General features: G+C 37.0%; 1 protein-coding gene across 50 annotated transcripts in view; it reads right to left on the minus strand.

Moving 5' to 3' along the window:
- ZBTB20 (zinc finger and BTB domain containing 20) overlaps window positions 1–26,398 on the minus strand; it is a 1,035,663-nt gene that overhangs the window by 346,734 nt on the left and 662,531 nt on the right. For 5 of the 50 annotated variants that reach the window (XM_064283151.1, XM_064282661.1, XM_064283682.1 and 2 more), the window contains one exon: window positions 2,912–3,040. The exons of 44 other annotated variants lie outside the window; for them this stretch is intronic. The gene's annotated coding sequence lies outside the window, so the exon portion shown is untranslated. Of the gene's footprint in view, window positions 1–2,911; window positions 3,041–5,822; window positions 6,090–26,398 lie in introns of all 50 variants that reach the window. One more of the 50 variants, XM_064282963.1, reaches the window with a different exon arrangement.

Here is a 26,398-nt window from a genome sequence, read left to right on the forward strand (position 1 = left end):
AGTCAGGATTTTTGACCAAAAGATAACATTTGTAATTTGAAATATCCACACCGCTCTTTCCTAACTAGACTGCAAACATTGGTCACATTCATGGCACTTCATAAATATTCATTCGTGTTACAACGTGATTATATATACTAGATATTCAATATATGTAATGAAATTCTCACTCTAGAAGTTAGGGGAAAATTTGTATTAGGGTCAAAAAAGAGGATTAAACCAGGTCAAGAAAGAAACTTTTGAGTGAAAAATAAGAAGTAACAAGAGTTTGTTACAACTTAGTTGAGTTATTCGAAACCCTGGTGGCACAGTGGTTAAGAGCTACAGCTACTAACCAAAAGGTCAGCAGTTCAAATCCACCAGATGCCCCTTGGAAACTCTATGGGTTAGTTCTACCCTGTCCTATAGAAAAAAGGGTCACTAAAAAACGCCTATGTGTCGGAATTGACTCGATGGCAATGGGTTTTGTTTTGGGTTTTTTTTGGCCTTAATTCAGTTATTACATACAATAAAAGCAAACTTTCGGGTTTTTAAAAATTAGTAGAAACATTTTAAGTAAGAAACAGGACATTGAAATAAGTTTCAAAAGATTAATTTTAAAGAAGAGATGGTATCAACACACTTCCTATTAAATATAAATAAGACAATGCTATACAGTTCCAGCTCTATTAAAATAAGTGAGAACCAGCACTTGTCATCTACCACTAGCAAGGAGACATTTTCTCTGTCCCTCAAGCAGCAGGACTGTGACTCGCTCAAATGCTTCAGACTCTAGCATGCTAACTTGCTTCCGGTATCTTTCACCTGAGGTTTGAACCCAGGAGGAAACGACTATAGCATTTACTTTTGGAGAAAAGACTACAGAAGTTGGTACCAAGCTATTTTCAAGCCTTCCAAACAGGAGAGGATGAGAGAAATAAGTAGCTTTGGGTCGTGTTAGGTTAAAAAAAAAAAAAAAAACTAGGTTAGTGACCTTAAATATAAGGTGTGATTTAATCAGACGCCAGAATAATCATGGCAGGAGGTAGGGAAAAAGACGTAAAGCTGCCCGGAGTTATGGAGGCCTTTGGTGGCAGCTTTCAGCTTGAGCTAAAACTGTGCAGGATTCTGTCAAAGGCTCCACAAACAAAAGGCTGCATTATGTAACACATCTTGTATCCCTTTGTGAATTATTCCACAACAACGTTTCATTAGTACCCCCGCCCTTCCCCCTGCCCAGACGTTTCACCACTTCCAGGCCGCAACTTGTCCGGCAGGGAAACTTTCTACCTCAAATAACAGTTTACGTTTGTTAGAGACAAAAACAAACAAACAAACAAAACTGGCATTCTCAGGAACCGAAGCAAATTCATTCGAACTTCATACTGACTTGGAAACTACTTCAATGAACAGGAAGTAATCTTATTCAATGAATTTTTGAATAACTCAGTAAGAGTTACCAATAATTCAGCAATGGTTAGCAACAATTTTTAAATGTTCTCTCTCTCAATCTATTGTTTTCTGATAGTGTTACTCCATCACACTCTTGGGTCACTTTTCTGTATAGCACTTAATGGCACATGGGAGGCAGCATGCTACATGGATGGCATACAGAAATACTTGTAAGTAATATGCTTTTTCAAAATAAAACATATTTTTGTGCCTATTATGAGGGTATTTTAAGATTAAATACAACCCTGCACTGTCAGGTGGGGTTTGGTGTATTTGCTATTCTTTTAGCAATTTAATTAACAATAACTTAGGAGGCCTCTATTGTAGTATTACTTTGGTCAGCTATAAAAAATAATTTCACTGCTGAATAGACTTACTCTTTGACATTGCAAACATTGGTCTAATGTTTATTATTTAGACACCTATGAAGGTGACCAGAGCCCTCGTGGTGCAGCGGTTAAGAGCTTGGCTTCCAACCAAAAGGTCGGCAGCTCAAATCCACCAGCTGCTCCTTGGAAATTCTACGGGGCAGTTCTATGCTGTCCAATAGTGTCACTAAGAGTCGGAATTGATGCAGTGCCAATGGCTTTTTTTTTTTTTAATTGTTGTTAGGAAGGTGACTAAGGTTTACTGAGGGATACCTCCTAAAACATGTCTTTCGGCTGGAGAGTCTGGGTTGTACGCAGTCATTATTTGGATGGGACTCCCCACCTATCAGGTGGTATTGAAGAATTGGGCTTTGAATCTCAGGAGGTAGTACTCTTCCTTCCGAACTGGTCTTGAATGGATATGCCAGAACTCTGTCAACTCTTGGGCAGAGAATGAGACAAACTAAAACTGTATTACTTTAATGCCAATGTTTTAACCAGGGAGAACTTGTCATCTACAAGTTTAAGATGAGAATCGTTGTTGCTGTTAGTTGCCCCTGAGTTGGTTACAACTCATGGCGACCCCAAGTGTGCAGAGAGGAACCGCTCCATAGGGTTTTTCAAGGCTGTGGCCTTTCTGAAAAGTAGATTAGCAGGCCTATCTTCTGAAGTGCCGCTGGGTGGGTTCAAATCGTCAACCTTTCAGCTAACAGTCATGTGCTTAACCTATGTGCCACCCAGAGATCCTATGAGAATAACTTTGGAGAATCACATTTTTATGAATTATCTCAAATTCCTAATTTTACATAGTAATTTTTTTTTTTTTAAGCTCTCCTGGCTAAACAGCCGCTATTCCATATGAAAAGACGCATCTACCCTTAAAATGTGTTGTAAGGAAAAAAACACAAGGTCTGAAATGAGATTCTCTGAATCTTGGATTTGAATCTTAATTCAACTGTTTGCTCAGTAGGCAAACTCAAATAATCTATGTGAACATCATTATTGCTAACCTCTTCTAAAATGCCTCTAAGGACATTTTAAAAACCAGAAGGGAAAGAGCTGTATACATTTACAGTGTGTCAGAGATACATCACCCATTTCTCAGTACTCACTTCTAGGACATTTGTGTGGGCTGCACAGAAACCGGACAGCAGCAGTGAAGATTCAGCCCAGCATGTGGGGACAGGGTCTGTCACTCAGGTCTCCTTCTGACACAGATCCACCAATTTCTGGGTGATAACCTGTGCACAGGCATTGTTATTGTTAGCTGCTGTTGGGTAGATGCCCACTCATGGTGACCCCACGTGTGCAGAGTAGAACTGCTCCACAGGGTTTTCAAAGCCGTGATCTTTCGGCAACAGACCGTCAGGCCTGTCTTCAGAGGTCCCCCTGGGTTGGAACAGCCAACTTCTAGCTGGTAGCCAAGCACTTAGCCATTTGCGCCACCCAGGAACTCCTGTGGAAACGCTGGTGGCGTAGTGGTTAAGTGCTATGGCTGCTAACCAAGAGGCTGGCAGTTCGAATCCACCAGTCTTTCCTTGGAAACTCTATAGGGCAGTTCTACTCTGTCCTGTAGGGTTGCTACGAGTCGGAATCGACTCAGTGGCAATGGCTTTGTTTTTTTGGTTTTGCTGGGACTCCTAGACGTGGACATAATAGTCCACAGAGATCTAGAGAGGAAAGACCATGCACCTTGGGCACTGAGGCCAGAGAACAAAAGGCTGGAGTTCAAAGTATAAAACGCTGGTCACAAGTTCCATTAGTAGTTTCACAGAGTTCTGATGTGGGTCATCTTTCCTTAGAAGGAAAAAGGAAACTTGATAGGTAGGAAAGTTGGAGTAGAAAGAGTAGTTCTTGGGGAATAAAGATTTTTTATTTACTAATCACATGTTTAAGAGAGATTTCTGGATCTCTATAGCTATACTGGAAACCATGGTGGCAGAGTGGTTAGGAGCTAAGGCTGCTAACAAAAAATCAGTAGTTCGAATCCACCAGGCATCTCTTGCAGATCCTATGGGGCAGTTCTACTCTGTCCTGTAGGGTCGCTATGAGTCGGGATCGACTCAACGCCAACGGATAGACACTATCCTTCTTGTTGATGTTCTCCTGGTCTCCCTTTTTCCCCCTGTGATCCTAAATCCAGAAAAAAAAAAAAAAAAATCTAGGTGTTCAGACTTAATTCTAGTAGTCTACCTAACATAAAGAAATATATACGGAAAGTTTTTTTTTTTTTTAATTATATTAATATAATCAACTGATTTTATTTTTAAATGTCCCTGAGGGTTCTTTTTCATTGTTTGAAAGACATTTATTTAGAGTTTTTAGTAACTGTAGGTAAAGTGCCTATTAAAAAACCCAGTGCCGTTGAGTCAATTCCAACTTATAGCGGCCTGGTAGGACAGAGTGGAACTGCCCCACAGAGTTTCCAAGGAGTGCCTGGCAGATTCGAACTGCCGACATTTTGGTTAGCAGCCATAGCATTTAACCACTACACCACCAGGGTTTCCAAAGTACCTATAGATTATTCTCTATCCAAATAATTAAACAGGTAAATATACTAAATGGAGAGTTAATCCTGTCATGTATGAGACTCTTGTCTATTTCAATGGACCACTCTGAGAATTAGGGCTCTATTACCCAGCTGGAGGCCTCCTGGATTCTAGAATTTGAGATCTTTGGGTTTCTACATTCAAGGTTATGTTAAGCAACTCTTTTTCTAACTGATGGTTCTCTATTTGAAATGAACTCTGCTTGCAAAGGTAGACCCATTGCCATTGAGTTGATTCTGACTCATAGCGACCCTATAGGACAAAGTAGAACCGACCATAGAGCTTCCAAGGAGCACCTGGTGGATTTGAGCTGCCGACATTTTGGTTAGCAACCAGAGCTCTTCAACACTATACCACCAGGGTGTCCTCTTGCAAAGGCGATAGGGTTAAAAAGAGGAGTAGCTGACAAGAGAATGCAGAGAAAAGACAGGCCAACAAGATGGTACTTGTAGCCCCCTGCTGAAAGAGCACTGAAAAATCTTCCCCACCCCTTAGGTGGAAAAAAAAATCTCCCTCACACATTCCATCTATTAGAAGTTCATTTGTGTTTAACACGCCCCTCTTTTAAAATGCAAATTTGCCTTGTGAACTCGTAAACCTCAATCACACCTTATTGTTAATTACTTGGATGTTCTAGAATATGATCAACACTTAACTGATATTGGTAATCTAGGAATGAATAAATAGCTCAGGGAGGAGAAAGGGAAATTTTGCTGGAGTGGGGCCAGAGGTGGTGGTGTAAAAATTTTGTTTTTGGACAATATGAACAATGGTATTTTGTAGTTTTGTCTCTGAGAATGGTAGTAACTAGGATACAACCAGATGGGTACTTTTCTTGATTGTCAATGTGTAGCTGAGACCAGAACAAGTCTGGAAGCCTGCAAACCTCAAGTTTTAAATATTTAACAAGTTAATTGAGTTTAGTGTTTTCTGAAAACCTTTCCAGCGAATTCACCTATTTTCATAACTGGGCAGCATTGTATTCTAAGACTCCCAGGTTTGAAGCCCAATTGATAAGTGAATTAAAAAAAAAAAAAAAAAAGTAAATGTGGTCCAGTCCTTTTTCATTCATTGCCTCACTAAATATTCACCTCTTCAGAGATTACGGATTACAGTCCTAGAGCAGAACACAAGATGATATACTATTTCTATGTGTCTTAGCAAGTGCTACTTGACTTGATATCAAAAGGTTGCAAAATCTGAATTAAGGTTCAGTTGACTTAAGCTACCTAAGAATTAAAGGCTCAGCTAGGTGAAGTCAGGGAAAAAAGAATGTTTCATGACACCTTTTTCTATTAATACTGGATCCCTGGTGGTGCAGTGCTTAAAGCTTGGTTGCTAATCAAAAGGCCAGCAGTTCAAATCCACCAGCCGCTCACTGGAAACCCTATGAGGCAGTTCTCTGTCCTATAGGGTTGCTCTCAGTTGGAATCGATTAGAGGCAATGGGTTTGACTTCTAACAATATTAATCACCTTTCTTTTCAAGTAAAAAATTGATATACTAAAATCTCCGCTGCTAAGAAAAGGGGTCCTTCCAAAATGGCTAATTTTAGTTTTTATGTGGTTGGATACATGTGTAAACTGTTGACGAAAACATATGGTTGGAACATGCTTCTTCCTTCAGGAGTCTTTATCTTCTGAAACTGCAACATTTTCTTTAGCTGTTCCATGTGCTACTTTATTGTGCTGATGGCTTCTTGTTCAGAAGTACTTTTCTTCCATTGTTAATGAAATGAACCGCTGATAAGGAAAACAAGAAACCCTCTGATGAAAATACCTTTCTTATAGAGATGGGCTGTGAACTGATCTTGGATGCAAGGTACAACAAACATTGTTGCAGGTTCTTCAATAGATTGATCCCTTTGTGGTTTATTCACCTAAACGCATTTTAACAAGCAGTCAATCAATAATGGAGCCCTGGTGGCGCAGTGGTTAAGAGCTTGGCTGCTAATCAAAAAGGTCAGCCGTTCAAATCTACCAGCCACTCCTTGGAAACCCTATGGGGCAGTTTTACTCTTTCCTACACTGTCACTATGAATCGACTGACAGAAACGCATTTGGTTTTGGGTTTAAAGCAATAGCGGCAGAGGCATTATTTGTACGGCTAATTTTCAGTTACCCAAGAAGCACTAGACAAGTCTTTCTTATTATGAAACACAAATCTACACACTTATATAAATTCCATCCCATCAGTGAGCCACCATTTTTAAGGTCTCTCCCTGGAAAAGGGAACAGATCTCCCAGAGATACTGAAATTTCACAAAGCTGCAACTTTGAGTTATGGTATATAATTACACTATGAGTGTAATAGTCAAATACTAAATTGGCAGGGTTAAAGTGCACTTCTTCCAAGGAGAAGGGTATTGTAGAGCAATTGAGAACCCCTCTAACTCTTCAGTTTGATGGCTTACTTTATATGCTGTCCTCTCCTCTCCTTATATGCTCCTCCCTCTTTTTCCTGACATATTTTTCACCCGTATACCTACCCAATTCTACTCCTTGACATGAGGGTGTACCATGCTGGCACATAATAAGTTCTCTATAAAAATTTGCTAAATGCACAAATGATCACCTGGACAAATCTTGTGAAGTGAAAAATGGAGAAACCTTTAATTAGACAAATTAATAAATCCACAGGTTTGGGAAAATATATATATATAACAGTAACATAAATATATATATATACATATCAGTAACATAATGACTAATAATTCCCAGGATAAAGCCTGGTTGTTGAAAATGAAAAATTCTAGAATCAGTGAAGAACAGGGAGAGGGAGAGGGAGATCAACACAATTGAAAGCATACTACAGAAAGAAACTAATATATTGCTTATTCAAAAATGACTTGGAAAGACTTAAATTAGAATGCTAGTTAGTTATTTGTTTCTGTTTTAGCTTTGGAGGGAACAAATTTTCCCATTGATGCAAAGAGCAGAAGAATGTCTGGAACTTAAGAGTCATGGTAGATAAAAAAAGCTGGATGCTCAAGGTGAGCCAGATTGATCCCTGTGGGAGCCAGCTTTCAAAACAGCCCCAGCAACCCCTGCCTTTGGGTGTTCACACTCTTGGATATTCTCACTTACACTGTATTAGGATTGGTCTGTGTGACTAATAGAATATGGCAAAATGGATGGTGTGTGACCTCTGATGCTAGGCCATAAAAAACCTGGCTGCTTCTACCTTACTCTCCTGGAGCACTCAGTCTGGGAGAAGTCAGCCTCTATGCTGTGAAGGCACTCAACCAGTCCTATGGAAAAGTCCATGTGGAAAGAACTGAGACCAACACTTAAAACAGACTTGCGAGCCAAGTGAGCAAATGACTTGGGAAGCAGATTCTCCAGCCCCAGTCAGGCCTTCAGATAACTGCAACCCCAGCTGACATCTTGACTGCAACATCAACCAAAAAAAAAACCATCAAACCCATTGCCACGGAGTCGATTCTGATCCATCATGGACAACCCTAAACTAGAAACACCCTGCTAAGTCACTCCTGAATTCCCGATCCTGAGAGGTAATAAATGCTATTTTGTTGTTTTAAGTTCCTAAGTTTTGAGCAAACTTTTTATGTAGCTGAAATTAGCTACTATAATAAACATGGCTATTCATTTATTTATTTATTGCACTTCAGGTGCACAGAATTAAATTAATCATAACCCTCGGTACGTGACGTGTACTCATCATTGGTCCATGCTTGGCCCACTTACGTTCACATAGTTCGTTTTTAATAAAGTAAGAAACACCAGTAAACTCAGTCCTTGAAACTAGAGCTAGAGTCTGTGTAATAACCTATTTCTAACAATATAGTTTATCTCACCTTATATTCCTGTCTCTCCTCACCTGTGGTAGCTATCATCCTGATTCTCATGTTTATCACTCCTTTGTTTTTGTCTGCAAGTAGTTTTTTTTTTTTTTTTGCATCTATAAACCAAAATCAAACCAAACACACTGCCGTCGAGCTGATCCCAACTCTACATATCCTTAAACTTCTATGTACATATATACATGGTATTTTTATTTTATAAAATATTATGCTGTATGTAATATTTTGACATTTAATTATTTTCATTTAATATATTCCTAAGACTAATACATATGGTTACATATCATCGCAATTCATTAATTTTATGGCTAATAATTGATGTTGCCAAGGTGGCTAGTAGGACAGAAAGATGAGCTAATAAGCCCTGACTTACAGCCTTCAGAGCACAAAATTCTTTAGTTGGGGATAGGCAGAATAAAGCATAGTTAGGATATTACTTAAATAAATTTACTAGCAAGGATTCTACTTGGTTCAACAATAGACACCCATGCAAGCAGCAGTCAAGAAATCAAACTATTGCATTAGACAATTCTGCTGCAAAAGACCTCTTTAAAGTTAAAAAAAAAAAAAGATGTCACTTTGATGACAAGTTGAACCTGCCCCAAGCCACAGTCTTTTTAATTGCCTCATATGCATGCAAAAGCTGGACAATGAAAAAACAGAAGTAAGAAGAATTGATACATTCGAATTGTGGTGCTGACAAAGAATACTGAATATACTATGGACTCCCAGAAGAATAAACAAATCAGTCTTAGAATACAACTCGAATGCTCCTTAGAAGTGAGACTTCACCTTGCTGACTTTGGGTACATCCTCAGGAATCACTAGAAAAGGGTACCATGTTTGATAAAGTACAGGGTCAGTTAAAATGAGGAAAACCCTCAATAAGCCTCAACAATAAGCTCAAACATGTCAAAGATCATGGAGATGGTATAGGACTGGGCAATGCTTCATTCCGTTATACATAAGGGTGCCATGACTTAATGGAAACTAACTCAGTTCTTGAAATGAAAGCCTAAACAGAAAATTAATTTAGAAATTATCTAAATTTTCATTCCCTATGAAAAAAAAAATTTTTTTTATGGTTAATGGATATTCAACAGCATGTGGTAATAAAATATACACATTCAATATTAATATAATACAGTTTGTTAAATATACATATACATGTATGTATATATGTTTAAATACATTCATATATATGTATACACATACACACAGACTATGAAACTATAATAAGCACTGCCCGCCCATATAAAAAGAAAATGTTTATGTTGAGAAGGATGAATTGTGGGGGGCTATTTTAAGGATTCATACAACATCGTGAAATATGTCACAACATGGATGAATTTGAGGACATTATGCTGAGTGAAATAAGTCAATCACAAAAGGACAAACATTGTATGAGACCACAATTATAAAGTAACAACAAAAGGTTTACACACAGAAAAGGAAAAAAAAAAATCTTTGATAGTTATAGGGATGGGAGGGTGAGGGAGGGAAAATTACCAAATTACCCACTGCTGTCGAGTTGATTCCGACTCATAGCAACCCTGTAGGACAGAGTAGAACTGCCCCATAGGGTTTCCAAGGAGTGGCTGGTAGATTTGAACTGCTGACCTTTTGGTTAACAGCGGTAGCTCTCAACCACTGTGCCACCAGGGCTCCAAATAGAAGGCATGTGTTCATATTGGTTAAGGGGAAGGTAATATGCAATGTGGGAGAAGTCAGCACAACATGACCAAGGCAAGAGATAACACCCAGAGGAACACAGGAGTAAAGGGCAACTATGTTGTTATGACTCAGAATCAACTCAACAACGACCAGTTTGGTTTTGGGTTTATGGTAACTACTATAGCATAGACAATCTTGCAACAATGTAGTAACAAACAATAATTTACAAATAGATACATAGGTAGATGGATAGGCCAGGAGGTGTGGGAGGGTATAAGGGAGCACACCAACCAGCAGATACAGGTTTGGTGGATATTTCCACATACACTGACTATAGGTGTTCCTCATACATTAATATAGGCAATAGAGCACACAAGTGGCACAGTCAGAGAAGCCTCTTAGATATAACCAAATATCTCACGGGATGAAGTTTCTAGACTCAGTGGAAAAGGGCCATAGACTTGGGGAAAATGACGTCAATTGGCACAACATAGTTCATAAAGACGATGTTCGACATGCTACTTCGGTGAGTTGCATCTGGGGGTCTTCAAAGCTTGTAAGTGGCCATCTAAGATACAACTATTGGTCTCTTCCAGTCCAGGGCAAAGGAGAGTGAAAAAAAAAAACAACAGACTCAAGGGAGTAATTAGTCCAAAGGACCAATGGGCCACATGAACCATGGTCTATACTATCCAGAGACCAGAAGAACTAGATGGTGTCCAGGTACCACTACTGATCCCCCCGACTGGGATCACAACAGAGTGGCCCAGGCAGAGCAGAAGAAAAACGTAGAACAAAAAGTCGAATTCACAAAAAAGACCAGACTTACTGGCCTGATAGTGACTGGATGAACCCCCATGACTATGGCCCTAAGACACCCTTCTGACCTGGAACTAAAGCCATTCCTGGAGACCACCTTTCAGCCAAACAATAGACAAGCCCATAAAATAAACAATAACACTCGAGAGGAACATTCTCCTTAGAACAATCAATTACACAAGATCAAAAGGCAATATTTGCCTGAAAGCAAACGTGAGAAGGCAGGAAGGAGTAGAAAATCAGGAAGAAATGAAGTGGGGAATCCAGGGTGGAAATGGGGAGAGTTCTGACACATTGTAGGGAATGAGGCCAAGGCCATGAAACACTTTACGTGCAAACTATTGAAAGGGAATCTAATGTGCTCTGCAAACTTTTACCTAATGCACAATTAAAAAAAAAAAATTCATAAACTTATTTTTATGTAAATGATATTCACAGAAATTTTCTTTACAATATTGTTCTCAAACACATATACGCATTAACAAAGAATTCTTACATATAATTACTTAATGTCCACCTCAAACTTTTATGAACGCAACCTAAAGCATTAATGAAAAATCTGATTAATTATATAGCCGAATGGTGAAGATCCCTCAACCTGAGCATTTCCTCAATCACTCAAAAACTATATTTCTTTGTCTTGACAACATTATCAGGAAATTGGCCCAGTTTGTTAATTCCAGAGATGTTCCAACTATATTTGTTTCAGGCAACTGTTTCCTGATATCTCTCTGGCTGGTGTCGGTTTACAATGGACCATATTATTGAATGTAAAGTTATTTTATTTTTTCATTATTATTAGTTTTTACCCCTACTGCCTCAAAGAGGGATGTTGAATCATGGAGATGTAATGTGACTCCTTAAATTAAATAGACTTCTAATACAAGTAGACTTGTGTTGTGGACAATTTCACAGAGAAGCCAAATTAATTTTATCTGTTAAATGAGGATTTATTTAGCTATTCGGCTTTACCAGGTAATTTCATTAGGAACAAATAACTTTTCTCTGATTTAAGTCCTCATCACTCTTCACAGCATTTGAGGTTGGACACAATTACAAAGAATGTTGTGTGAGAACGACCTATAAAGCAAGAGGTATTTCATTGTTTGTTTTTCACTGAGAACATTATGTACCTGTTGGGAATAGAAGGAACAGGAGAAGAAATACTGATGAGATAGATGTCTCAAAAGAGCTTAAGTTTAAAGCATGAACGCATTATAGACCCGTGAGGAACAGAAGGAAAAACAGAAGAAACAGATGAGACAGACCTCTCAAAGGAGCATGCGTCCAAAGAAGGTTAGGCGAGGATGCAGGGTGTTCGCAGAGCTACTGAAGGTGCCAGGAGGCACTATCAGAGAAGTCTCTTTTTATCCTTAGTCATCTTCCTAAAGACCTTTATAAAAAAAAAAGTCATTAGCATTTTATAAATTTTTCTCCTCAAATTTCTTCATCTTCAAAAAACCTCTATACAAGAAAAATATAAAAGCAGCTAAGTGGGAGGAAGGTGGGAGTCTGGACAAATAAAGGAGGCTACCCTTTCCTTAATGCCTTTTCTCAGGAGAATTATGGTGGCTGGAAGAAGTTGGGAAAACTTTTATGTGGGAATGTAAAAAGTAGCAATCCTAGTTTAAAGAGATCAAAAGGCATGCCTTTTTCTCCTTGTACTGGAGCTTGTATTTGGAGAAGTAAGAGACTGGAGGTGGAAAACACCATCGGGAATGTTTGCAAGAGCCAAGACATAAGGCAACAGGCAATGGCAATGGGAGGGAGAGAGCAGGTTTAAGGTCCGCTTTGGAGGTAGAGTTGATAAAACATGGTAAAAGCAAGATGTATTGTAAAGTAAGCCAATAACAAAAAAAGATTAATCTCTTCCTTCCAGCTCAGTGTATAATGGAGGGTAGTTGACTTTTACACGCTCACTGTAGAGGAAACAGAAGTTTCATTCATTCCCCCGGAATGATGCCAACCTAATTTGCTATTAAATTTCCATTCAAAGGCTCTATTTTGCTTAGTTGCAAGGGATTTGATCCCCTTAAACTTTCCCAGGCAGTTTGTAAAGAAGTCAGTTGCTAAAGGTATACCTAAGGGAACTTGCAAAACATTGGAAGATAAATAACCTCAGTACAATACGCAGATTAAGAGTTACCCTTAAAAAGAAAAAGAAAGAAAGAAAAAAAGATTCAGGATTCCGGGCTAGAGTTGTGAGTTAATCACTGATTGGAAGCAACTTAATCTAGGTAGTTTTACATTTCCCAAGAAGGGAGAACTTTTAGATTTTCCCTCTTGGGAATAGAGTCATGGAGAGAAAACTGGAAAGGAATGTGTATCATTCGACCATTGCACTCTCTCTTTCCTCCCTCCCACTACCTTTACAGCTCTCCCTTTGGTAACTCAAAGAACCTAAGAATAGGGAACTATGTTGTTATTGTTCGGTGGCCTTGAGTCAATTCTGACTCATAGTGACCCTACGTACAACAGAACGAAACACTACCCAGTCCTGCACCATCCTCACAGTCGTTGCTATGTTTGAGCCCGTTGTTGCAGCCACTGTGTCAATCCATCTCATTGAGGGTCTTCCTCTTTTTCACTGATCCTCTGCTTTACCAAGCATGATGTTTTTCTCCAGGGACTGGTCCCTCATGGTAACATGTCCAAAGTCTTGCCATCCTCACCTCTAAGGAGCATTCTGGCTGTACTCCTTCCAAGACAGGTTTGTTTGTTCTTCTGGCAGTCCATGATATATCCAATATTCTTCACCAACACTGTAATTCAAAGGCATCAATTCCTCTTTGGTCTTCCTTATTCATTGTTCGGCTTTCACATGCATATGAGACAACTGAAACTACAGACGGCAGCAAGGCAAAGATGTCACGTTGAGGACTAAGGTGTGTCTGACCCAATGAATAAGGAAGAAATATTTAAGTACTTAAAAATAATTTAACTTTAAGGAGTTGACCAACATGGAGCTAAATATAATGATCCTCATTATATCTGAACAGTCTCACAGGTCAAAAATTTAACCTATGCCCACTCATTTCCTATTTCCCCAAAATAATACAATAACTTAATTATCCCACAGTATAATCTGGCAGAGGGGCCAAAGAAGATTTGCTATTTTGTCATTGTTACTTTACTTCAGGGAGAGGAATACACTATAAACAATAAGGAAAAACTTTTTTTTTTGCCTACAACAATTCTTTTATTAGTTTCTTGCTACCCGAATGCAAAATGTTACCAGTCTACCGGATGAGTCTCCACAAAGTTAGAAACATTAAAGGGAAACTCATAAAATAAAGACGATAAACAGACTCCAGAAATTTCAATTGTTGAGAAGCTAATTCCACACAAAAGAGCTATTAAAGTGAAAGGGTAGGAGAAAACCTTCTGGGCTTGTTCAATAGAGAACATGGGATTCCATGAGATTCTTTCCTAAAGAAACCACTAACAATGTTGTAGAGCCGCAAAACCTAAAAATAAGGCTACGTCATGGACTCAAATCTCTGTTTTGTGACTCAAGTGTGTGCCTCCTCAGGGTGTACTCCCTCTTTTAGGGGATCATACAGGTGAATAAGCTGACAAAATATACGGAGAGAGAAATTTCTAGTGGTTTATGAATAAAATGTATTTGCTCAAGATATAAATATATACATATTTTGAGAACCTACTCCAGACTACAAACCCATTGCCCTCAAGTTGATTTTGACTCATCACGACCCCTGGCTAGGCACCACCAAAACAAAATCAAGGAAGCAATTTTAATTACATAATAAAATTAATTACACAATTTTAATTTTAATTACACAATGGAGCTAGAAAATATAATGGCTATATGGGTATCATGGAAGGTTTTAGTAAAACTGAATGGATCCTTTCATATTTCTTTGTTTGAATGTCTCCAAATATCCCTAATGTCTGCTTTTAAAAAGACAAATATATATATAAAATAAAAATATATAGCCATTAAAAAAATATATATTGACAGAGAAAACTCCCAGTCTTTTTTTATAAAGCACTGATTATAAACTGAAGAAACACAATATCATGTATTGTTTCTGAAAAAATCATTGATGAGTAGCCATAAAAATTTAAATAGCTGAGAATAGTCTTGAAAGATCAATAGGCCAGGCAGAGTTCTTAGAATATGCACTGGCCTCACCCACATTTTTCAATGCCAAGTACTTCTATCTGTTCACACTTCAGTTATTTTCCATATCCCCCTTTTTTTGATTAAGGAATACCAGCATCTGTCTGCTCAGAGTACTCCCACGAATGAATATTCCTATAAAGACCAAGATAATGAGAAAACTTGAAAGAATATTCTGAGTACCTTTTTTTAGCTTTCTTCTCCTTCTTATTAAATCTACTGCTTACATTAGACCCCAAACATAGAGCCTTTTATTTTGGCCTTGGACACAAATATCAGTTCTTAAGTTGTTATTTTCCTGGCTATTTTAAATTATTTCAACCATAAATGCCTTAATTCCTTGAATATCTTAGAGCTGTCTAGTTACAAATATTCTCCCCTACTAACTTATAATAATGTAGTTGGAGTAAAGTTTCATTAAACTATGTGAGAGAAATTGGTACATTATTAACATTATGCATTATGCAGATGACACAGCCTTGCTTGCTGAAAGTGAAAAGGACTTGAAGCACTTATTGATGAAGATCAAAGACCACAGCCTTCAGTATGGATTACTCCTCAACGTAAAGAAAATAAAAATCCTCACAGCTGGATCAATAAGAAACATCACGATAAAAGGAGAAAAGACTGAAGTTGTCAAGGATTTCATTTTACTTGGATCCACAATCAACATCTGTGGAAACAGCAGTCAAGGAATCAAAAGATGCACTGCACTGGGCAAATCTACTGCAAAAGACCTCTTTAATGTGTTGAAAAGAAAAGATGTCGCCTTGAAGACTAAGGTGCGCCTGACCCAAACCATGGTATTTTCAATCACTTCATATGCATGCAAAAGCTGGATGATGAATAAGGAAGTCTGAAGAAGAATTTTCATCTTTAAATTGTGGTGCTTGTGAAGAATACTGAATATGCCATGGACTGCCAAAAGAATGCACAAATCTGTCTTGGAAGAAGTACAACCAGAATACTCCTTAGAAGCAAGAATGGCAAGACTGTGTCTTACATACTTTGGACATGTTGTCAGGAGAGATCAGTCCCTGGAAAAGGACGTCATGCTTTGTAAAGTAGAGGGTCAGCAAAAAAGAGGATGACTCTCAACGAGGTGGATTCGCACAGTGGTTGCAACAATGGGCTCAAGCATAACAACAATTGTCAAGGATGGCGCAGGACGAGGCAGTACTTTATTCCGTTGTATGTAGGGTCACTATGAGTTGGAACTGACTTGATGGTGCCTAACAACAACACTAACATTTAAAAAATTGAACAATACACATGATAGTCATAGGACATAAGATGCAGTCATGCCTTCAGAATTTCTGACACATCATTTTGATAAAGCCGAGGCCAAGTTTCTAAAAATGCAACTTGTTAAAAGCAGGAATAAATGAATGAAGGATGAGTCAGCTATTCTGATGGAAAGGGCATAAAAAATATTTCAAAAGTACACCACCATGACTTGGTAAATATTCAACGTGTCAAAATGCAGTTGCCATCTAGTGTTGATAGTCTGGGCTAGAATATGTGTTAACAAACAAACAATAAAGGAAATAACTCAGCCAGGTTAGTGTGCTTGCCTATATTTCATAATTCAGGTATTAAATACTTTCATAAATGTTCACTACAAAAGAAAGGTGGCATTATAGTCAGGTTGGGCAATATTTGTTGGGCCTGGGTGGAGAGGTGTATAATAAGACAAGACCTGATGACACCTGTATAACCTGAAAACAGAAAAAGTTTCAGGAAAAGTAGAATTCTCAATCATGTGATAACTCTGCCAGACACCAGCTTCATGCTTAAATTTACGGAAGTGGTAAGCCTACATTAAGAAAAAAACTGAAATCTTGCTTATCTCCAGCTTGGAATATTCACTTATTCTGTTCTTTGGTTATGACTATTTAAAAGGGTAGAGTAAACCAGGGATAAACAAAATCATTGGTTGGATAGTAGGAAGAGGTGACCGAAACATTCCAGAGCTCTGGCATTCTCTGAAGTTTTTAAGCTGGAGCTTGCTATTAGCTTTGCAATATGTAATCAGACCAAAAGTAAGTATGAAGGACTCCATTTCAATTTTTTTTAACTCTTGCTCAAGAAATAAGGCATATGTAGAAAACAGTATCATTCACAAAAGAGAATACTGAACACAAACAGTGAAAACTTACAGCAGCAAAGCCTGTGCGAAGCTCTATCTGGGTTTGTAATTTGATAACTCCTTTCTCAGTCCTGAACATCCCCTGAATTGTCCAGTCTTGACAATTTATGCTGTATCATACCTCTTGGGATCAGAGCAATAGACAGAAAAGAAAGGTTTTGACACAGTTTTGAAGGTGAGCTGGGAGCTGCTCACAAAACGGATGAAACATTGTGGGTGAGAATTGCTTAGGGCCAAGCATGTATTGTTTTTTTAAACTAAGGTGAAATTTACATACAGCAAAATTCATGGATTGTAAAGTACAAAACGCACAGTTTTGAAAAATGTATACATCTGTGTAACCACCTGGATAGAGATAAATAAAGTACCTTTGCTTCCCCTTCCAGTCAATTCCCACCCCCCATAAGCAAAAATATTCTGATTTTTATTATTATCGGTGACACAAAGGCTTTAGGCTCAACTACTACCTAAAAGTTGATGGTTCAAACTCACCCAGTGGAACCATAGAAGATAGGCTTGCCGATCTACTTCTGTTAAGACTACAGCCAAGAAAACCCTATGGAGCAGTTCTACTCTGTAACACGTGGGGCTGCCAAGAGTCAGTCAACTGGAGGCAGCTAATGACAAATTATTTCTGCCTTCATATAAATGGAATCATACAATGTGTACTCTTTTGTGTTCTGGTTCTTTGAGCAACTTGTTTTTGAAATTCATCCACATTCTTGTGTGTACCATAGACCTTTTAAAAATTATTAGTATTCCAATCTATAAATATACCACAATTTGTATACCTATTTTTCACATTTGGGTGTTTCCAGTTTTAGGCAATTAAGAATAAACACTATAAACATTCTTATACAAGTCTTTTTGAGGTCATAGTTTTCACTTCCTTTTGGTAAATACCTAGGAATATAGGTATATGTTTAACTTTACAAGATAATGACAGTCTTCCAAAGTGTTTGTACCGTTTCACAGATCCCCTAGCAAATGTGTAAGGGTTCCAAGTATTTCACATTCTTGACAACATTTAATTATGCCATTCTTATATTTTTTTTAGTCATTCTAGTAAACATGAAATATGATTTCATTTGGTTATAATTTGAATGTCCCTGATGACTAACCATGCTAGGTGCCTTTTTATGAATTTTTTGGTCATTCTTATATCTTCCGTTGTGAAGCACCTATTCATATTTTTTGGTCTTCGTTTTATTGAGTCATTTTTCTATTTGTTGACTTGTAGACATTCAGTACGTATTCTGGACATGAGTCCTTTGTTGTTGATAAATGTGTTGCAAATATTTTCTCTCAGTCTGTGGCTTGTCTTGTCATTTTCTGATGAGCATAAGTTTTTAATTTTGATGAGGTCTGGTTTATGAATTTTTTCCTTTATGTTTAGCGTTTTTTATGTCCTCTGTAAATAATTTTTGCCTACCCTTAGGTCATGAATTTTTTTTTCCTATGTGTCCTTTTGGAAGCATTACAATCTTTGTTGTGTGTAGGTGTTTAATATATCTCAAATTAATTTTAACGTGTAGTGTGAGGTAGGGGTCCAGGTTCAGTTTTTTTCCATATGTTTATCCAGTTGTTCCAGCACCATTTGTTGAAAAGATTTTCCTTTTCCCAATGAAATTTACCTTGGCATCTGTGCTCGGATTGGTTGGCCATATATTTGGAGTTGATATGTAGACTCTCTATTCTGTTTCAATAACTTATTTGTTTAGTTTTTCTTGAGAGAAGACTAGAGGGTGGGGTAATCACGCTATTGTTATTACTACATATTTATAGAAAGTCTTGAAATTAGTAAGTCCTCAACTTTTGTTCTTCTTTTTCCAGGTTGTTTTGGCTATATTAGTTTCTTTTAAATTCCATATAAATTTTAAAATCAACTAGATAATCTCTCCAAAATTAAAACAAAAAAAGTGTTGAGCTTTTGACTGGGATTGTATTGAATCTATAATTTAGTGAGAACTGATATCTTAATATTGGCTCTTCATCCACGAATATGTTATATTTCTCCATTTACTAATGCCTTCTTAGTTTTAATTAGAGGTTTTACGATCTTCTGTTACAATTATTCCTAAGTATTTTATATCTTTATGCTATTGTGAATTGATTTTTAAATTTCATTTTCAAATCAGTTGTCACTGCTGTATAAAAATACAACAAATTTTGCATACTGACCCTGTGACCTTGAAAAATGCACTTATTAGCTACAGTAGTTATTTGTATATCCCTGAAGAATTTCTTATGTAAATAATCGTGGTATACGTGAATAAAGACAGTTTTAATGATTCCTTTCCTATCCTTGTGCCTTTATTTTCCTTGCCTTACTGCACTGGCTATGGTCTTTAGTACAATACTGAACAGGAATTGTAAAAACAAATATCCTATCTTATACTACATTTTAGGCAGAAAACACTCAATGTTTCATCATTAAGTATAACACTAATTTTAGGTTTTGTGTAACTCCTTCTGAGGGATCCTGGTCTGTAATTTTCTTTTCTTGAGAGGTTTTGCTATCAGGATTATGCTGGACTCATAAAACAAGTACTTCTTTCCTCAGTCTCTTCTGAAGGAGTCCCTGGGTGATGTGAATGATTAAGCACTTGGTTACTAGCCAAAAGGTGGATGGTTCAAACCCTCAGAAGACGGGGCTGGCAATCTGCTTCCGAAAGTTTACAGCCTTGAGAACTCTATGGAGCAATTCTACTTTGCACACGTGGGGTAACCATGAGTCAGGACTGACTCAACAGCAGCTAACAACAGCAAAATATTTTCTGAAAGAGTGTGTGTCTGATTAATTTATGTCCTCCCTAAACTTTTTTTTTTTTAATAGAATTTTATCTGAGAAACTATCTGGGCATGGAGTATCTTTGTAGTAATGTTTCTGATAGCAAATTACATTTCTTTAATAAATATAACCTTATTCAGCATTTCTATTTTGGTTTTGGTAAGTTATCTTTTTTTTAAGGAATTTATCCATTTTATTAAATTTGATAAGATTATTGGCATGACATTTCTATAATATTCACTTGTTATCCTTTTAATATCTATATTATGTGTAATGATAGTCCCACTTTCATTACCGATATTGGTAATTTGTATCTTTTTTTTTCCCTTGATTATTCTTGCTAGAGGCTTTTCAAGTTAATTAATCTTTTGAAAACATCAAATTTTGTCTTTGTTAATCTTTTTTTCCATTTCATCAGTTTTAGCTCTTTATTATCTTAAATGCTCATATTTTTCTACTTTTTAAAACTGGAGACCTATGTCATTAATTTTAAACTTTCCTTTTTATTTGTGATTTAAAGCTTTCAATCTCTGCTAACCCTGCTTTAGTTTCATTTCACTAACTTCAATATATTTTTTCATTATAACTTGAAGCATTTTATAATTTCTGTCATTATTTTTCCCCTAAACCATGAGTTATTTAAAGTTTAGTTGTTGTACAATTTCCAAATGGTCCTTTTCACGTATCTTATTGCTGTTTATTTTTAATTTAATTGCAGGGAAATATTTAATGACTTCTCGATCTTTTTGAAATTTTTGAGACTCATTTTATGGCCCAGATTGTGGTTTAACTTGATAAAAATTCCATGTGAACTTGTAAGGAATATGTATTCTACAGGTGGGAATAATGTTCTATAAATATCAAATAGGGTAAGATGATTGATGATGTTTTCAATATCTAGTATATTCTTACTTTCTGTCTATATGTTCTATCAAGAACTAGAAGAAGTAATATCTCCAATTGTTATTGTGGATTTCTTCATTCTCTATTTTTCTATCAGTTTGTACATACATGTTTATGACTGTTATGTTTTCGTGATACATTTCTTGTACACAGCATATACTTGAGCCTTGCTTTTTGTTCAGCCTGACAATCTCTATCCTTTAATTACAGTGTTTAGAACATTTACGTTTAATGGAATTATTGCTATGGATGAATTTAGATTTACCATTTCACTATTTGTTTTCTATTTTTCCCTTAAGTTTTTTTTTTGTTTTGTTTTGCTCTATGTGTTAATTTAACAATTCAATATTCCATTTTAAAATCCTGTATTGATTTTTTAGTTGTTCTCTTTTTTTGTATTATTTTTTTAGCAGTTTTTCTGGGGGATTACACTATGCATCTTTAACTTATCACTATCTACTTAGAGTTATTAATATTACATATTTCATATAAAATGTAAAAGTCTTACAACAGTATGGAGACCCTGGTGGTGTAGTGGTTAAGGACTATGTCTGCAAACCTAAGGGTTGGAAGTTCGAATCCACCAGGTACTCCTTGGAAACCCTACAGGGCAGTTCTACTCTGTCCTATAGGGTCACTACGAGTTGGAATTGACTCTTCGGCAAGGTTTTTTTTTTTTTTTTTTTTTAAACACAGTATAATTTTATTTACCACCATCCTGTCCTTGTAGTATTTTTACATATTTTACATCTACAAATACTATACACCTGATGATAAAATGGTATAATTTATTTGCTAAACAGTCAGTTTTACTTTAGAAGAAAAAAGTGTTCTTTTACAAGTATCTAGTGATTTACAATTTCTAGTACTCTTTACTCTTTCCTTTAAAACCAAGTTTCTAACTGGTATATCATTTCCCTTTAGCCCAAAGAACTTCCTTTAATGTTTCTTGTAAGAGAGTTCTACTGGCAACAAATTCTTCCAGCCCTTGTTTATATGATATTTCTTTCTTTCTCATTATTACAAAATATATTTGCTGGATTAGGATTCTGGCTTGACAGTTGTTTTTCTTTTTAAGCATTTTTAAAAATGGCATTCCATTTTTTTCTGACCTTCCTCATTTATGATGAGGAATCAGTTGAAACTCATTTCACTGTTCCCCTATACACAATGAGGGGCCTTGGTGGCACAGTGATTAAAGCACTTGGCTGCTAACCAAAAGATTGGCAGTTCAAACCCACCAGCTGTTCTGTGGGGGAAAGATGTGACAGTTTACTTCTGTAAAGATTTATAGCCTTGGAAACCCAATGGGGCAGTTCTACTCTGTCCTATAAGGTGGCTATGAGTCAGAATCAACTCCAGGGCAATGAGTACAGCAGTGTATTCCCTTATCTCCCTGGTTGCTTTCAAGGTTTTTATCTTTATCTCTGGTTTATGAAAGTTTGACTATGATGTCTATATGTGATTTTCCTTGTATATGTATTTTTTTCCCATCAATTTCTGGATATTTTTAGCTATCATTTCTTCAAATATTGTTTCTTTCCTATTCTCTCTTTTCACTTCTTCTGAGACACACCAAGTACATCAGGTTCCTTGATATTGTCCCACAAATCACTGACACAACAGCTTATCTTTTCAATCCTTTTTCTCTTTGTTCTTCCTATTAATAATTTCTATTGATCTGTATTCAAGTTTATTGATGCTTGCTTCTACCATCTCTAATCTGCTGTGAATCTCCAATGAATTTTTTTAAATTTCAGATATTATTTGGTTCTTTTTAATAATTTCCATTTCTCAGCTAATCTTCTCATTTGTTCTTTCATCATGACCATATTTTCTTTTAAGCCATTCAATATATTTATAAATTTTGCCTTAAAGTCCTTTTTTGCTATTTTCAACATCTGAGTTACCTATGGATCTGTTTCTATTGATTTTTTTTTTTTTTTTTTTAACTAGAGGTCCATTTTCCTTTTTCCACTTTTGGTAGTTTTTCAGTTATTTATGTATAATATGTTTTAGAAAATCTGTATTCTGCTATCTTCCTTTGAAGAGTGGTAATTTTTATTCTAGAAGATAAATTACTGGTTGACTGCTTTGAAATTATGGTCGCTTGGTTTTATCCTTCCTTTGGGCCTTTTACAGTTTGTTTTGTCCCTCTGATTAGAATTAACTTCTTACTCTTGGGCCATTATCTCGATCCATATAGCGTGGTCGTCTGGGTTTCAATTAAAGTCTGAGATGTTTACAAAGCCCTTTTAACTTGGTAGGACTCCCAAGTTTGTTTCTCCTTTATCTGATATCTCTTCTCAGCTTTTTTAGCTTTCTAGTTGTTCCTTTCAGAAATCCTGGTGGTGTAGTGGTTAAGAGCTACTGCTGCTAACCAAGAGGTTGGCAGTTTGAATCCACTAGGTGCTCCTTGGAAACTCTATGGGGCTGTTCTACTCTGTCCTATAATTGTTCCTTTCTTCTAAGTCCTTGTAATTCCTCCTCCCCCACATTCACAGGTCACAAGTCATCCAAGACTTTAGGAGAGATTATGCATAGATGTACTGACTCTATCCTTTCTAAGATTTCCTTCCTTAATTTCAATCATTCTGTCAACTCCAAGCTCCTCTGACACACTGAGACAGTAAGATTGCACTTGCTGCTTGAATTCTAACTCCCTCACATCACACAGATTAGGGAGTTCATTGAGGGAGAAACCTGTAACAAATGTGGATATCACTGAATATTGTTCACTCCAGATTTTGCCTGCTTTTGATCATTTTCCAGTGACATCAAATACTTCTTTTTTAGTTAATTGTTGTCTGTTATTGCTGTTGTTATTGGTTGCCGAGTCAATTCTGACTCACGGCAACTCCATGTGTGCAGAGTAGAACTGCTCCATAGTTTTTCAAGGGCGTAACTTTTTAGAAGCAGATCACCAGGCCTGTCTTCTAGGGTGCCTCTGGGTGGGTTCAAACCATCAATCATTTGGCTAGTAGCTGAGTTGTTTTTTTTTTTTTTAATGTACCAAAGTTTGTATTTGTTATCTGCAGAAACATTCGTTCTAAAGTAGTATAAGTTACTCCTCCATTACCAAAAGCAAAACTACCAAAAGTGTGGCTTTTATGGTAGAATTCACTTAGAAATTGTCTTAGAATCAAAGTGTCACTAGGCTTTTGGCTCCCAATCGATGGCATGCATCTTATGAGAAAAGACTATTTTTTTAATAAAAAAAAATCATTCACAGTACCTAGGAAAATGCTGGGTCCTCCACTTGCTAAATACGTCCTATGCATATTTATATAATTACATTGAACAGGATAGTCTATATAAGTGAAATAACATACAGTTACAAACTAAGAAAACGACCATAAGGAATGTGCTTAGGAGATTAGTAGTGATATTTCTGGTTATGACAGAGAATTGAAAATATGGTATGATTGTGCTGGAAAAATGGGTATCCTCTCCATTTTTTAAGCCTTGTACTAAGACAGGTATTTTCTATTTTATATAAATTAACTTATTTTATTTTCACAAAAATCCTAAGAATAGATAAAATCATGATCACATTTTGTAGATCAAAGGTACTCCAGGTAGTCATATTCCAGAGTTATAGTCCAACCATTCCCTCTACTCAGAATTGAGATCAAACTCATCTATAGCACTTATCACTTGTTCTGACAATATGTATCTCCTATTAATATTCTCACATTAGCAACTTGCTTCCTCTGACAGGTAAACTCACTTTTTCATCCTTCTGTACAATTCTTGCTTGTGCCATAGAGCAGCAGCAAGACAGAGATCAAAGATTGAGGCAATGAATGCTCAAGAAATACCTCTAGGCTCAATGAACTTGAGACAGCCTGTCAATTTCTGTCCGTCTCTCTCGTCCTTTAAAAGCCAGTTTCACATTCATCCCTTGCACAGAACCTCCAGGGTTCAACCTGGAACCACTACCACTCCGAGAAATTGATACAAGAGCTATTCATTATTAATGATTTACTTTTATGTCTCAACACAATTCTAGGTGCTGTGTAAGACACAAATGAATGAAATAAAGTCTTTAGCTACAAGCACAATACATTTTAGTTAGGGAGTCACCTACAGTTTAGCTGAGTCTAACTTATCAACCTCTGTGTGTGCATGTATTTCAACATGCTACTTTGCTTTCCTCTCTTCTTTGTAATCTTTTCACACATGCAGTGGTTAAGCACTTGGATGCCAACCAAAAGGCTGGCAGTTCTAACTCACCAGCTGCTCCATGGGAGAAAGATGTGGCAGTCAGCTCCTATAAAGATTTACAGCCTTGGAAACCCTACAGGGCAGTTCTACTCTGTCCTACAGGGTCACTATGAGTTGGAATTGACTAGATAGCAGTGGGTTTGGTCTTTTTTTTTTTTGGTTCGGTGTTCATTTCAAGAACTAACTGAGTTTTTCTTGGTACCCAAGCCTTTAACCCTGAGAAAGTCTGAGGGCTAACTGGAGTTAGCCAGTGGCTCCTGGCAGTGTTCCTGACTATATCCCTGTGGCAGAATTCGGTCTTTGCTGCCTCATCCAACCGTCCTTACCCAGCTTGTAATCAACTTAACTTTTAAAGTCTTGTATAAAGACTTTAAGTAATATTTGTCCCTTGGGCTCCCAGGGGACTACGGTAGCTGCCCAGCTAGGAAGCCCTGCCCTTCATTATTCAGCAACAGCTTGAAGAGTGTTCTAATTCTAACCTTCCGCCCTCTGACAGACCAGCTGCATCAAAGGCTGTGTTTCCCTGTTTGTTTTTTTCCTGAAGCAGAATCACCATTTCAGACGAAGTCGTCTACTAGAAAAGTTAGGCTCTCAGTCCAAATTTTCAAAACATGTCTCTTCTGTGACCCACAGCAAATCTCAACTGGATTATGCCTTGTGTTAGGTGGAGGGCCCATGTGGTCGGTCCTCTTTTCTCTACCCCTCTGTATGCCGGCACATTGCTCAGGGGAAGCTGCTGGCTTTTGAACTGACAGTTTGGAAATGAAGGCATTTTTCTTTTAGGGAGAATAGTCCTTCAGTGATTTAAACAACGAGCCTTGTGATCAAAATAATTCATAAAGGAAAAGATTTATGAAGTGACTTCACTAGCACACAAAGCATTTTTTAAACTTTGTTTTTTAAATAAATCTGTCAGTACACAAGCCAAAACAACACATCTGAAGGCAATATCAGTGGACACACCCTGAATCTCTCCTCCTTTGCTCGTCCAAGCCTGGGACAGAAAAGGAAAATGCTTCTCTTCGTCTTTTTTTTTTTTTTTTTTTATTAGTTTCTTTTAAAAAATTTTAGATTGCTACATCCATAAAAAGACTTTTAACAGTTTTACTATCGTCTCCTACAAAAAGCCTGAAAAACCTACCCTTAAAAAATGAATTTTCCATCCACCAGTTTTGCTTGTTTAAGAAAACAGAAAATAAAGAAGTCCAAATTATAATGAATCCTTCTGGCATGAGGAAGTCTGCTCTAATCTCTCTTTATCAGGTCTGAGTTATAGTTCTACTCAACGAGTATTGACAGGGCCGTCCTGTTTCTCAGGCTTTCTTTTCCCTCAGTTGGAGAAGGGTACAGTGCATTTTCACATTCTCAAAGTCTGCAGTTGTTTTTATATAAGAAGCAATTTGCTTGGGTCATGTCAGGTCGAATGGGATGCCTGCCCAGCTCTTGGTTTTAAAGGAAAAACATACAGAAAGACACAAAAACACAGCAGTTTCCTTCATTAAATTCCACTCTACCTGCCAT

Source organism: Loxodonta africana, chromosome 1 (assembly GCF_030014295.1).
Source record: "Loxodonta africana isolate mLoxAfr1 chromosome 1, mLoxAfr1.hap2, whole genome shotgun sequence".
Taxonomy (NCBI): domain Eukaryota; kingdom Metazoa; phylum Chordata; class Mammalia; order Proboscidea; family Elephantidae; genus Loxodonta; species Loxodonta africana.